Source organism: Pinus tabuliformis, chromosome X, assembly GCF_031772625.1.
Source record: "Pinus tabuliformis cultivar Carrire ecotype Pingquan chromosome X, CPIR1, whole genome shotgun sequence".
In the NCBI taxonomy this organism is placed as follows: domain Eukaryota; kingdom Viridiplantae; phylum Streptophyta; class Pinopsida; order Pinales; family Pinaceae; genus Pinus; species Pinus tabuliformis.
Genome location: NC_142308.1, coordinates 706,453,057 through 706,468,096, shown reverse-complemented (window position 1 = coordinate 706,468,096; position 15,040 = coordinate 706,453,057). Strand labels below are relative to the sequence as shown.

The 15,040-nt window shown below is 37.3% G+C and overlaps 1 pseudogene; it reads left to right on the top strand.

Annotated features, from left to right (window-relative positions):
* The first annotated feature begins 1,537 nt into the window (after positions 1–1,537).
* On the top strand, positions 1,538–2,487 carry LOC149141932 (receptor-like protein 4 pseudogene; annotated as a pseudogene).
* The last annotated feature ends 12,553 nt before the right edge of the window (positions 2,488–15,040 follow it).

Sequence of the window (15,040 nt, the reverse complement as noted above, 5' to 3'; positions counted from 1 at the left end):
TCCATCACAACCCTGGAATTGGAATTGAAGCCTGAGACGTCCCGGAGCAAACCCTATGTCAACCTTTATATAGTCTTTTTCTCTCTCACAGGTCTCATGGATGATATGGAAAGCGAACCCACGACACGTTCAAACCTTGCTCGGCCTCCGAAATGGAGCCGTCGTGGTGTAAATGTGGACAAATGTAACTATAGAGTAAACTCGGGCAATACATAGATACGTGTAGTGCAAAGGAGATGGGTGTTTAAAGCCCGACCACATAAGTGTTTTACAAATTGTGTGCCAATTGTGAAACAAAACACAAAAGTGTAGACAATTAACTGATTCAAAAGAAGGCTTATAGGCTTAAATATGGGCATGTAATACTATTCCCATCAATACTATGATAATATTATAAATTTATTTGGTAAATTTTCAAAGGATGATATGATTTTTATTCTTATCAATACTGCGATAACATGGATAAATTCATTTGGTAAATTTTCAAAGGATGATATGATTTTTAAAGAGATTTATTACTGGTGTTGATTACATAAATTTTTTTTGTTTCAAGGAATGAAAAATTTAAAAATTGAGATTTATAGGTGGGAATGTGTTATTTTTCTAAATGACTTTTTAGTGGGATAGTAATAATAAATATGAATATAAATTAAATAAAACATAACATGTATGTGAATAATGACAAGAGCCACAACTGTGGCGGAAGTCCCTGCTGAGAAGGGGAAGGACCATTTATCGTTGACTTGGTTGCTTGCTTAGATGTCTTATTCAACATGAGGACTGACATTTGCTTGATCTGCACTTGAACTCGATCTAAAGATTTAGTCAGAGGCAAAGAGCTCTTCTTTGGATTCAGAACTAAAAACTAGATTTAAGTTCTCTCTTTTAAGATTAAAATCCCAAAAGAGTAATCCATATGCCTGTACCAATATAAATCTCTTAGAAAATAAAAAGATATTGTTATTAAATAAATAAATAAATTTAACAATATATTATATAAACATGAATAGAACAGGCCGACTAACGCAAGCGTTGACAGAAATGGAGACGTGCTTGCAATGATTAAATCTAATTCCCTTACATCCCGCCATGATTTCTCCCTTAATTTATCGAGTTGAAGATTTCTTTGGGCTTTTTGGACTACTAAATAATTTTCTCGTCCGAATTGTTCGCATTTAAAGATCGATCACTTCAGCTCTCATAAATGTTTGGGCGTTGACTACATCGAGCGATGAGATTCGAACGCGTGATCGGTGTGGGAACACATATCCACGAGAACCAACAAACATTACCGTTGTATGACTGTAAAAAGGCAGGAAAACGCCATCATTGCAATATCTTGCGATTCTTGGACTACTGTGGAGCCCCTGAAGACGCCTCATGATTCCAGCCTGTGGAGATCATGGATATCGTCTTGGAGTTTTGCAGTTCTCATTGACGTTATGTCTCCATTTCTTATGAAGTTTAGGCTCTCTGTTAAGGAACCATATCCTAATCATGCGTAAGAGGCTTCGCGATCGAGTTCCGTTACTGAAAAATGGCAAAGGAAACAGTCAAGGTTGGCTTTAGATTGACCGCAGTGGCGTGTATTTGTGTGTGGACGAGCATTTACACAACATTTTCACAGAATGCAGGTAAGCTCAAAGCCACATGATCTCAGTTAAGTTAAAATTCCAGAATATTTTGAAGGTTTTCAAATTTCAACTTCAGAAGCTGATAGCTTCAAGATTCGACAATTCAAATCATATTTTGATTAAATTCTACTTCTCAAAGTAGTCGAAAGAAGAGTATAACAGCATTTTTGGTTTTGCAGAGCCGTTGGCCATCCGGATCAGCTGCGGTTCATGGGAGAACACACATACCCCCCAGACGAATATGCTCTGGGTAAAAGACTACGGTTACACAGGCGACTCGTCCGCAAATGCCACCACCACGAGCTACATCGCTCCTCAGCTCAAGAAACTCTGTTTCTTTAAGCTCTCGGACGGTCCCGAGAACTGCTACAACGTCACTCATCTACCGAACGGCCATTATTCCGTTAGAATGTTCTTTGGCCTCAACGAGGACGTTTTGGCCGACCGCGAGCCGCTCTTTGACGTCTCCATTGAAGGAACACAGGTTTATTCTTTAAAGCCGGGCTGGAGCATGAACGACGACCAGGCATATGTCGAAGCTTCAGTTTTTGTCTTGGACACTGCTGCCACTGTCTGCTTTCACAGCACCGGCCACGGTGATCCTTCGGTAATGAGCATCGAGATTCTTCAGCTTCATCCACAAGCTTATGATTTTGGGGCTGAGTGGGGGGATACTGCCATATTCAGGACTGCTAAGCGGGTGGACTGTGGAGCAGACCAGAGCGTGTACGGCGAGTCCTACGACAAACCAACTTGCGTGGCATATCAACCGTCCTTTGCATCGAACAACTCGAAGCCGATAATAAGACCCCAATTATTTTCCGCACCAAAACTTTGCATAAACTTAGGTTAAAATGCCAATATACCAAAAATATAACGGTCAAACTACTCGGTCAGCGATCAATCGATCGCTAATAGTCCCAGGCAGGGACTAATAAAATAATATTTTTAGTAGATAGAACAACTTTATTGGAATGAACGAGAAAGCATGGTTGAAGAGAATTCAGAAATAATTGTTTTGTGGAGAAACATGTGTGAGATTGCATTAGTTGCTAAGAAGTTTCATTAAAGGCAAGATAATTTTTGTATATACCTATTTTATGATAAAGCCTACTTATCATAAATATAAGTCACTAGGTCTTAAAACTTAAGAAGGCCATAACATTTCAACCATCTCAAAATCAAGACCTCTAATTTGTTTCACTTTACTTTTGATAGTGAGACTGGCTAATACCCTTTTTTAATATTGTCCTATAAAGGGGATTTGAATGGTATAAAGTTATGGAACATTATCAAAGCAAAACAAGATAATTCTTAGGTATCAAAATTTCTCCATTAATAAGAGAAGCTAATTCATATGCATTAAACAACTGCCATAGTTAAGTAGAGACAAGAAGCAAAAAAAAAATATTATGATTTGTCAGCCAATAAACGTAGAAGAAGAATATAAAATGACAACATAGCATGCTAAGTAAAGTAATCAATGTAAATAGAATGCACTTGCTAGTATGAGCCATTAACATTATGAGATGTAGTTATAAAACAAGATGTCAAAAGTCTAAAATTTTACTCATATCTGATACAAAAATGAAGATTTATATGCAATATATATAAAAAGTTACAAATCCCTAACCACACCTTCTAGATTTGTATTCTTCATAAGCATTTTTTTATTACCAAATTTAAACATTTATATTTTTTAACATTCATTTTATAATCCTCTTCATCCACAGGGCCTTGGATAGACGATGATCGGGTTCTTTGTTAAGGCACTCCTTGATGCGAAGTTACTAGTTCAATTCCCCGCCCTGATTTGTGTGATATATTGACATGATGAAGATGTAGTCTTGCCAAGCTTACAAGACAAAAAAAAAAAACAAAACACAACATTCATTTTACAATCCTCTTCTATCATGTTACTAAAAGCCTTGATTCCACCATGGCTCAAAATATACTTTCATAACTTTTTATTTAGCCCTATGTACATCCACACATAGTAGACAAAATGTATAATCCCCATTTAAGTCAAAGCAACCCATTCTACATCGAGATTTGAACTCATATTCAAAATTATTTATGTAACAATGTTAAGGAAATCTTGTATTTGGCTAAAGTCCCCATATCTCATAAATTTCAATGTCAATAGTTAATATTAAGATCACATCATACGAAAGGTTGAATCATTAACCTTTTCATGACTAATATAGATGAACATAAGACACCTATCATGTGCAACAAATTTTAAGAAATTTTAAAAATAATGATAAGTTTATTGATTTGAATATTTCATATCTCAGTAATCAAAATAATTGGTCTTTTACAATCAAAATAATCATATCTTTATTGTATTATTTGAATTTTATGGATATTAAAAATAATGGGAATATTGCTTGAAAGGGAAATTTGACCTCAAAGTACTTTACCATTTGCAAAACAAGGGATGCCATTTAAAGTTCTTCTCTTTGGTGATCTCTAATGAAATTTCAAGGTGAAACCCTTGAAATATAATATTTTGTCCTTTAATGTGATGGCAAAGTACTTCTCTCTCATGATCTCCCATGGAATTGAAAGGTGAAACCCTTAAACCTAGTCATCCTTCGAGATGATGGTGATGTTTATGTGGAAATATATATGAAGGAAAATTATTGATTATATAAAGGCTTATAATGTTTATTTTTGGATAAATTATAATTGAATTCAAGAATGAAATTAACCAAATTATTATTTTTTAATTGAATATTCACTTCACTTGTTGGCTTTTTTTCACCCTTAAAAGTTTCCCTAAATAGGATCTTAGACTGAACCTTTAGATGCAATTAGATGGGTGAGTAAACTAGCTTTGGCTACCCTAATAATTCACAAGATTGATTTGGTATGATATTCACATCAAAACCTAGGTCTAGCATTGCATCGTACATTTCATATTTTCCAATGGTTTCATGGAGTCTAAATTCTCTCATGGATATTTTCTTGTTCTTGATTTGGTGTAGAACTCCTTCTACATCTTCTAAAATTTGGTGCTTATAGAGTATGTAGTCTCTAATGGGATCTCTCATCATCCAAAAATATCAAGAAGTCCTTATTGTGCCACATTGAATTGGGATACGCACTAAGCTCTATGACATCCTCATTGGAGTATGTGGTTGAGATAGTTAAGCCCTTAGTCTAATCCCTCATTAATCATCATCATACTAATTATAGATAGGTGGCATTATTATTACAATATGTAAGCTAAATCTCTCTTCATCTCTTATTTATACATCAATGGGACTAAATTAAGTAATCATCGTGAGTTGTGTATTTGACAATATTGTAATAGGAACTTTCCCGTTGAAGATGCTTCTTATTAAGTAATTATTTCACTTCAATTAGGTGTGGCCTTGCTAAAAATCATGTTTATTATGGTTAGTGGGTGCATGGCCTTTAGTATTAGAGTGGAAAAATCCTTGGTTGTCAGCTTCAAAAGCATTGAAATGGAAAAATCGGGTGAAATTTGAAGGGTTGAAAAGGATAAATAATAATAATAATTACTATTATTGATGGGATAAAACTAATAAGGTCTAGTGAAGTGAGCATTTCTTAAGATTGCAAGGTTCATTTGAGGTGAAATATATGAAGATATCATAGTCCTAAAATGAAGGTTGTGGATGTGAAAAATGAAGGGGTTATAACTTGTACAACTTTATTCTCCATATATAAGTGAAAATTAATAAGTTTTGGTATATTAAATATAACCTATTTGTTGGCACGTCCGAATTTAATAAGGCTAATGGCCTTGAAAAGAAAACATATTTGGTTGCTACATGTTGAAATTTTAGACTTGGACGTGCATATATTTTGGAGGTACATAAGTGACAATGTCAACGTATAAAGCAGCCTTTTAATAAGGGTTTAAAGATAGTTGAACTTAAAATTGGCATAACTTTTGATTGGAATGTCTTATTAAGATGGTTCAACATTGTGGTAAATATAAAATGGAGGATAATAGTGGTAAAATATTCTTGACAATTTGGTATATACTATATGTTTTTTTTAATATTGGAATCACATCTATATACCCAATTTTAACATTAGTTTCCCTCAAAGGGTGACCACCCAACATAGTCAAAGGTAACAAACCAAAGATTACTTATGTCGAGCCTTTAAAAATGAAACAATAAGAGAATAATATTTGGAATTTCTCATTTCCAAGTTGGAAGGGAGAATCCTAGCCATGGAAAATACAATAATAAAGAAGGTTGACCTATGAAAGACATTAAATAAAACATAGTTTCAAATTTTCAAGATACTATATAATTAAACTTTGAATACCTTGAGACAAATATGACATGTAAGGAGAATTTTGGATAGATGGGCGAGGAAATTAGCAAAGCAACATATCTCTTTAGCACAACCACTCCTCACAAAAAGCACAAGGAGGTATTATAATAATATTAAGGGAACAAGAGAATTGTGTAACAGTCAAACGAATATTCATCGTGGCAATATCTAGAAAATAATGATTTCAACTCTAATTGAAGGAATTACTTCATTTGAAAAATAAATATGAGGATGGTAATGATCCTTTGACATAAGTATTCTAGATTGAGCAAATTTTTTTATCTACACAAAGTTTCAACTTACAAAATGTAATGATTATATATCTATATTTAGAACATGGTCAATTTGTATGATATCAATGACTTTGTTATTGTAAGAAGAATTATATTGTCTCTTGATCTATTTATAAAAGAATTGATTACAAATTATGGAGATGGCATTAATAACACATTATTTAGTCCATTAAAAAAATTTAGGCAAAGAAGTTTAATTACATAGAACATCTGACAATTTCAAGTGTTGATTCATAGATTGAAGGATATTCCAGGTGTTAAATTGATGGATCTCTTTATGGGTGGACTACAAAAGATTATTTAGCACAAGCTGGGTTTATTTGAGCCTACATCCCTAAATAAGGGTTTCAATGTGGTAAAGAGTTGAAGGTAAAAATATGGCTACTAAAAGGGTTTTTATTAACACCTATAGAGATCACAATGTTCCTAGTCCTCGCCTTAATGTCAACATGATAACCAGTACAATTGTTGATAAATCACAATAGGAAAATAAATCTTATTAACATATGAAATGCCAACAAAGTCAGGGAATTCCACATACAACCCGACCATAGATTGGGTTGAACCAAATCTCTCTTTCATCCAATCACCCCCACACCATATTCCAAGCATGAATGTGGTACCTCATGGGTTAAACCAAAACAAAACCAACTATGGCTTCCAGAGGCCAAACCACCTCAACTCTCAATCACAGTTATTCCACCTCTCCGGTTCAAAAATCACTAACATCAACCAAATTGGTCTCTACCCAAGTTTTCCAGGGCTCCAGAAAATAGTAACTCAATCCACAACCTTCCAGGGCACCAAAGCATTTGTTCCAACAATGCCTCCAAGGACTAGCAACTCAACCCACCAAGGGCTCAAAAGTGTTTGTTCCAACCTACGACTCCAGGAACTAGTAACTCAATCCAAGTTGTTCCAGGGAATCTAGAGCATTTGTTCTAACCCACAGCCATCGGGAACCTAAGCACCAATAAAAAAAATAAGGGGAAAACCCACAACACCATGGTTATCCAGGAAATGGCAAGGAAAGGCTAAAACCATTGTTAATCTAGGAAAATATTCATGCTAATGACAACACATAACCAAGGAATCGCATGCATATACCATGCATCCAAAAATCAACAAGGAATCACACATGCAACTCGTTACATGAAAATTATCCATGTTGTATTTGTTGATCCAACTGTCTCCTTGTGCTTCCTGTTTTTCTTTTCCTTCTTTCTCCAAATCCAAGTGAATACTAGAGTGCTCCAAGCACACTCCAATAATGCTCTAAGTGTGCAAGAGTGTGAGAGGGAGAGAATGAAAGGAGAGCTCAACTCAAAATTGTTAAAAGGCTAGAAACTGATTCTTCGATTCCTTTTTATCATTAATCTCTCTATTTTCTTCATTTTCCTTCATTTTTCCTCTAATCTCCCTTGCATGCAAATTTATGTCTCTTCACCCTCCTTTTATCCTATTTTCCTTTATTTTCATAATTAAATGCCAATTATTTCCTCTTTTCCTTTGCCAATTTCCATAGCCATTAATTAATCACAAGTGATTCCCACTATAATGTTTTACCCAACATTCAGCTTGGAACACGTGTCCCAAGACCTTAGTCTTATTTTATTTACATGGAAAATCAACGAGGGGTCGTTACAAACCCCTCCCCCTTGAGGGAACACTGTCCTCGATGTTCAATGATGCTTATAACCAGCAAAACATACTTCCTATGGAACTTTATAACACAACTCAATGCAACATTTGCAACATACCAAATTGTTGAAACCATGAACACCATATTGCTTATTGGAGCTTTATAACACAACTCAATGTAATATCTACAACACACTACTTATTGGAGCTTTATAACACAACTCATTGCAGTATTTACAACACACATATGCATATATATAAACCATACACATAAACCAAACACATATGCTCAAACAACAAATAAAGAAGGCTACATAGCCCGCATCTAATTGTCCATCTCCCATGTAGCTTCATCGGGCACAAAGTGATTCCATTGCACTTTAAATGACTCGATTGCTCGATTCTAAAGCATGAGTTGTTTCCGTTTCAAAATGCACTGAGGTTCTGCCTATAATTCTCCATTTGGTTCCACTTGCAATATAGACCAATCAATCACATCATCAGCATCCTGGACATATCTCTTAAGCAATGAAACATGGAAAACATCATGGACTTTCACTGTTGGCAGCAGTGCAAATCAATAGGCCACTAGTCCAATCCTCTCAAGTGTTGAAGAATCTAGGGCAATTAGGCTAATAAGATTATTCTCACAATGATAACTATTCTTGAGGTACTTTTTACCTTTTCTTATTATCATAATCTTCTCTTGTTATTATTAGGGTGTGTTTTCTTACTTCATCAAATAGTTACAAAAGCAAAAGAGACGAGAACACAAGATATTGGCTTTCTTCCAGGGCCAAAACCTCTCACTCTTTGAGAGGAAAACCTGCACAAATTCTTCTTATATAGGTTCCAATTGACGAATACCAAGACGAAGACCAAGATCCTTAACCTAATAGCCACTCCAAAACCAAGACATTGTCTCCTCTTTTTCTCTTCCTCTTTCCTTTGATCCTTCTTGTCATCGCGACTTCATGACACAGGAAAAACAGCCTAAAGGCAATTTCCCTGGTTTTCATAGTTGCCTTACCGTGAACCTGTGGGTTATGACCCACTTATACAAGTTGGAAGCATTTACATCGGTTGGTTCTAACACAAACCCGATCAATCACCAAACAGTGTTTCTACACATAATACGCCAATGAATGTCGATCCCACCTGAATGCATAAGACCAGACCTCAAATAAAATAAACTCGTGTCCATATGCTTCTTGGGTCTGCTCAACAATTGAACAGCAATTAAACAGCAATTGAATAGCAACTGAATAGCAATTGAACAACGATTGAACAACGATTCTCCCACGTTGACTTTCCACGTTGAATTTCCCTTTTTGTGCAGGCGCTTCACTCTATGTCGTAGATCTTACCATTAATTTGGCGGTCATTGATCCACCCGGTCACCGCGCATCACATATCGCAACTTCTTCTAGCCAAGGTTCATTCGCTCATGAATGATGCGATGTGATATTAATCCAACGGTCAGCAACAACAGTGATCCAACGGTCTACGACCCTTCAACTAACACACGGGTTAAAAATAACTTAACTCCCGCAGTTAACTGTGACGTAAGCAGATGAAATAGAAATCAACGGCTAGGATTTCGTACGACGCTTCAACCCCGATCAAGACACCCGTAGCTACGCATTTCACTTTGGCTTGTTTCACTTTTCCACCAAACTTGGTGCTTCCACTAAATTTCCTTCTCACCTCCAGATCGACTTGATACCAAGTTCAACTCTGCCAACTCCTTTCTCCGCTTAGAAACAGTGTGCCGAGACTTCTCTGATTTCTTTACTCTGCCTTGCAATTATACCTCTATTTCTTTAACACCACTTCGAACTGGAATACATAATACTCTTTGTATTATTTTCCTTCTTCCAGATTTCGTAATTCGTTCTTTACTTGACCTGTACATACATCTATTAAATCCAAACTGGAATCACATGGATTCTACCCAGACGGTAAGTCTTTTGTCACTCAGAAAGACTTTCAGAAATTCAACTTGAATTCATTCATCATGGTTTATCACACATAAACCATAAATTCCCAATTACGGATCACTCAGCACATAAAAGGAATGACACACACAGTCACAATGAATTCAATTTCCTCATTCATTAAACAAATGTACAGATACAAATAAAAACCTGTTTACAATCTAGATTTGGCATGATCTGCCTTTACATGGTCTGTATCAGTGGCCCTTTCTCGTTTCAATGCCCATAGGCTCACAATCCAACCCTCCTGTCTTACTAACTCTCTCACTAACTCCTCCTTTAAGCCTTCGAGGCTTACAAATTATACACAAAGGTGTAGGTTTTAACCCTGTACAGAAATTACTTGCATATGAATTCTAAAACACAAAAAATAAACAATGCGAGATCATAACACATATACACAAAGATTTTGCCCTGGATCCCAAAACTGGGACAACCAGCTTGATTTTTCATTATGTTCCTTTCAATGTTACAATACATATTTATACATTCTGAAGCATCCAATACCATGGACTGAAAACCATCACGTCCAATACCATGGACCGAAAACCATCGTGTACAATACCATGGACCGAAAACCATCACGTCCAAAAAACATGTGCGAAAATCATGCACAAAACCATAGGTGGGTCCACCCAACCTAACATAGGGTCCAAAACCAAAGTTTTTTGGGGCGCTGCCCCGAACCCCATAAAGTGGGGTTACGGGTGCCCTTCAAACCCCTTGTTAACTACATGGAAAGAATATAACACAACCCAAAATTCTCCCACTTGTTGTTTTCTTTCCACAAGGGGCCATAAGAGAGCTTAGTCATTTTTCTAGCCCTGAAATGCCCATTGTCTCTCTACACCAAGAGAACTTCTTAGAGCTCACAGATTTTGTCAATGCATCTGTAATATTCTTCAAAGTGTCCACCTTTACCAGCAACACCTTTTAGTCTTCTATCATATCCCTCACAAAGTGATACTAAACATCAATGTGCTTTGTCTTTGAATGATATGCGGGGTTCTTTGCCAAGAAAATTGCACTTTGGCTGTCATATTCTATCCTTATAGCTCCCTGTACTAACCTCATACTTGAACACAATCTCTACAACCAAACTGCTTCCTTGCTTTCATGAGTGGTTGCCATGTATTCTGCCTCTATAGTTGATAGTGCCACTACAGATTGTTTCTTACTCATCCAACTGACTGCACCTCCAAATAGGTTAAACACATACCAACTTGTAGATCTTCTTTGATCCAGATCTCCAGCCCAATCTGCATCAACAAAGCCACGAATATCCAACACTCTGTCCAATCTTGGTCTTCCTTGGTAGCACAAACCATAATCACTAGTGCCACGCAAATACCTAAAAACTCGCTTCACTGCTATCCAATGCTCCTTTCCTGGTTTTGACATAAACCTGCTCAATACGCCCACTACATGTGCAATGTTTGGTCTAGTACATACCATTGCATACATCAAGCTACTGACTGCACTTGCATATGGAACACGGGATGTCCTCTTCCTCTTCTTGTGCCTTGGGACACTGTTCAACAGATAACCTCACACCTACAGGAATAGGAACCTTCACCGATTTACTATCCTGCATATTAAACCTCTGCAGTATTGTCTCCACATACTTCCTCTAGTTTAACCAGAGCTTCCTCTTTGCCCAATCTCTTTTAATTTCCATGCCCAAAATATAGTTTGCAGCACCAAGATATTTCATGTTGAATTTGGAGGACAATTGGGTCTTCAAATCCTAGATAATTTCTTTTTCATTTCCAACCAGCAACATATCATCCACATACAATACCAGATAAATAACATGGTCACCAATTAATTTAAAATACACACAGTGATCTGCTTTGCTTCTAGTGAATCCAAGTCCCCGTATAAACGTATCAAATTTCTGATACCACATCCTTGGTGACTGATTTAACCCATTGGTGAGCTCCAGTATTGCAGCAATAATGCTGCAACTCCTGGGACTCCCTTCTTTACTTTGATCAACCCGATAGTTCGTAACAAACTTGGAAGCGACTGTGCTGTATGCACAAGTACTAGCTCTTGCCACCGCTGTCACTTGGTCAGCTGGCACAAGTCCGCTAGGGGCTTAAGCCAACTTCTATGAGCTCTGAGAAGAAGCTTTTTAACTGATGGAAGAAAGCTAACTCAAAGAAGGTTGATCTACTTGTAGAAAGAAACTGGAAAGCTGAAAGGAAACGTAACCCTAGCAAACCCTAATTTTACCAGCTATCCCTACCGATGCAAGAAAGAGGATGCGAGCTACTGAAAGAAATGCCATTGACTTCTAGGAAGGTAAATACATGTACCTAAGCTACTTCTACCGTAACATCTGGAAAAAAAACATCTTTTTGTACTTTTGGATAAGTTGCCAGAATTATCATGCATGCGATTTGACTGTTTTGACTGTACAGAGGTGGATTGGCGAGAGGAAATGCTTAGATGAAGTCGGGAAGGTTAAGAGAGGGCCTAAGGGGTCCCTAACACCCTTCCAGAGAGTTTCACAGAGTTTGGCTATCAAGAAACCTCATTCGTGAGCTTCTACAGGAAGTCTGCAGGGGTTCTACAGGATGTCTGTGATTTTCTACAGGATGTTCTGTAACTTTCTACAGGATGGATGGATGGAGAAAGATGAAGGAGTGGGTATGGAGGTAGGATAAGCGTTGGAGGTGGTCCAGGACTTGGTGGATGGAGTTGAGGACAGATGTAGATGGCTGGATTTGTTCAAGGAGGACTGAAGCAAGGATGCACAAAAAAACTAGGGTTATGTGAGAAAATGGCAAACGTAACTCTAGAAGCTGAGCTGAGGAATGGAGCAGTTGGGTTTGATGGAGTATGGGCAGGTAGAGAAGTGGTACAGGTGCTCTGCAAGTCATTTTTCCAGCTGAACCAACAAAAACTTGAAAAAATCAAAGACCTAGTTACGTTGACCTAATCTGATCTAGCTGTCAATAAAGAGAATGAACAGAAGTTGAACTGCAATGAAACCATGTATTCTAACTCATGCAACTAAGCAAGCAAAAGTCTAAACTTGTAACCAACTTCTACACATGAAAATCAAACACTAGTGATTGCATGGCAAAGCAAAATCAATGTTTTTGTGGGCAGCAAGGTTATCCTGATCCCACTGAGGGAGAGGTGAAATCAGAGGCGTTTGATGGCCCTTTTTTGAAGATTTTCCCTGTTAACAACCTATCAACTCAATCTGAACATAAAAATCCTTTTTAATCATCAAAAGCAACTTAAATAACAAAACAAGATTTAAATCTAAATAGCAGATTTTATTCTAAGAATGCAGCAAAAACACATAAAGATAAACAAAGGAGGTACTGGGCACTTGAGATGGGCCCAACCCCAAGAGCTACAGCCTCCTAAGAGAGATTTAGAGCTGGTGAAAAGCTGGATTCATCTTTATTGATCAAAAGAATAGTTACATTCCAAAAACTGTCCATAAGGAAAACTTGAAAATGTGCTGAAATGCAGAGCTAACTTACTGCCTAAAAAATGACTAAAAGAATGACTAAAATCGAACTACAAACTAGCTAAATTCTGCCTATAAAGTGACTAACTGAAATGAGGCCCTAAGCCCTCTTATTTATACAAATTGAGGACCCTAACAGCCCTCCTAAACTTTAGGAACTCGGCTGCCAAAACTTCTATTTAACAACGCTTTTACTAGCACTTGCTCGGCCGCCCTTGTGATAATTGATTTGGTGGCCCTTGAACTCCGAGCTGATGGTGGAGAATTCGAGGTAAGGGCCCATAAATGAAGGGGACACCTTCCTACAAATCCTCTCCCTTGTTCTTCCACGAATTTGGTTGCCAAGTGCTCATTAAAACCTTTGATTTTGTCTCAAAATTGACTAAAAATCTGCACAAAGCACCCATTAGACTTGTTGGCATAATGACTAACCCAATTCACTCTATTAGCATAAATATAATAAAAAACATGCAATAAACTAATGAGAATGGTGGATTAAGTCAAATTATGAGGTTGAATGAGCCCATATAATTATCCATTTTTGGGGCTCATCATCACCCCCCTACTGAAAGTGTTGCTCATCCTCTGAGCAACCAATCTATCTCCTCATCTTTGATGGCCCTGGTGGCCTCCCTGTCATGCCAAGCTTCTGAAGTGATGTCCTCTTCTCGGTCATGAAACCATGCTTTTCTCTCTGCTTCTTCCCACTACCTATGCTCCTTTTCCTAGAGAGTTCTCAGCTTCCTGTAGAACTGTCTCAGCATCCTATAGAGAGGCCTTTGTGTCCAACATTTTCATTCTTTCTCTGCAAGTGGATGTCTTCGGGCTTCCCCGTTCATAGGTGATGGATGCCTTTGAGGGAGACCTCTCCTTTTTTGTAGCTGGGGTGTCTAAAATCGTGATTGGTTCTTTTGACGGTGGCTGGGGTCTGCCAGTCTTTATCCTCACTCTCCTTCTTGCCTTAATCTACAGGGAAGGCTCCCTCTTTCACTTCCCCTTCTTCTTAGGAGATGTGCTTAGGGTGGCTAGCACAGCTACTGCCTCCCTGGCTAAAATATCAGGTGATTTTCCCTTTTTGTTCCTCTGTTTCTAGACTTCCTGTAGAAAGTCTGGTGCTAACTGTTTTCTGGCTTCCTGTAGAAATGGTTTTAATTGTTTTGGTCTGCTTGGCTGGATGTGGCTCTTCCTCCTTTTTTCCTCTTCCTTTGTCTTCTCTGCCTTTGTTAGCTTTCTTCCTCACGCTCTGTTTTGGCTTTCTTCTCATCTTGTTTAGCTTCTGTCTTCTCTGTTGTAGTCTTTTTCTTTTTTGTTCTTCCTTTGTTTTGCCCTTTGCTTGAATGATTTGTGCTCCCTCATCATTGGTTTTTTTCACATTCTTCAGGCCTGATTCTTTCCTAGAATTGCATCGCTTCCTTTGCATAAACATGCAACAAATAAAACTGTTTGTTTTCTTCTTCTCTTGAAGCCAGAAATTTTGCAAAAACCCGTGTTTTCTTCTAAAAAGATAGCTCATTGCTCCTCTTGTAAACTTGTTATTGCTCCTGGAATTTTCGTGTTTTTCACAACAACAACTTCCAATTTTTCCTCTCTTCAAACTTTTCCAACCTGAATTTGCTTCTTATTTTTTGAAAAGAAATCAATTTTTTTTTTACAGATCAGAGA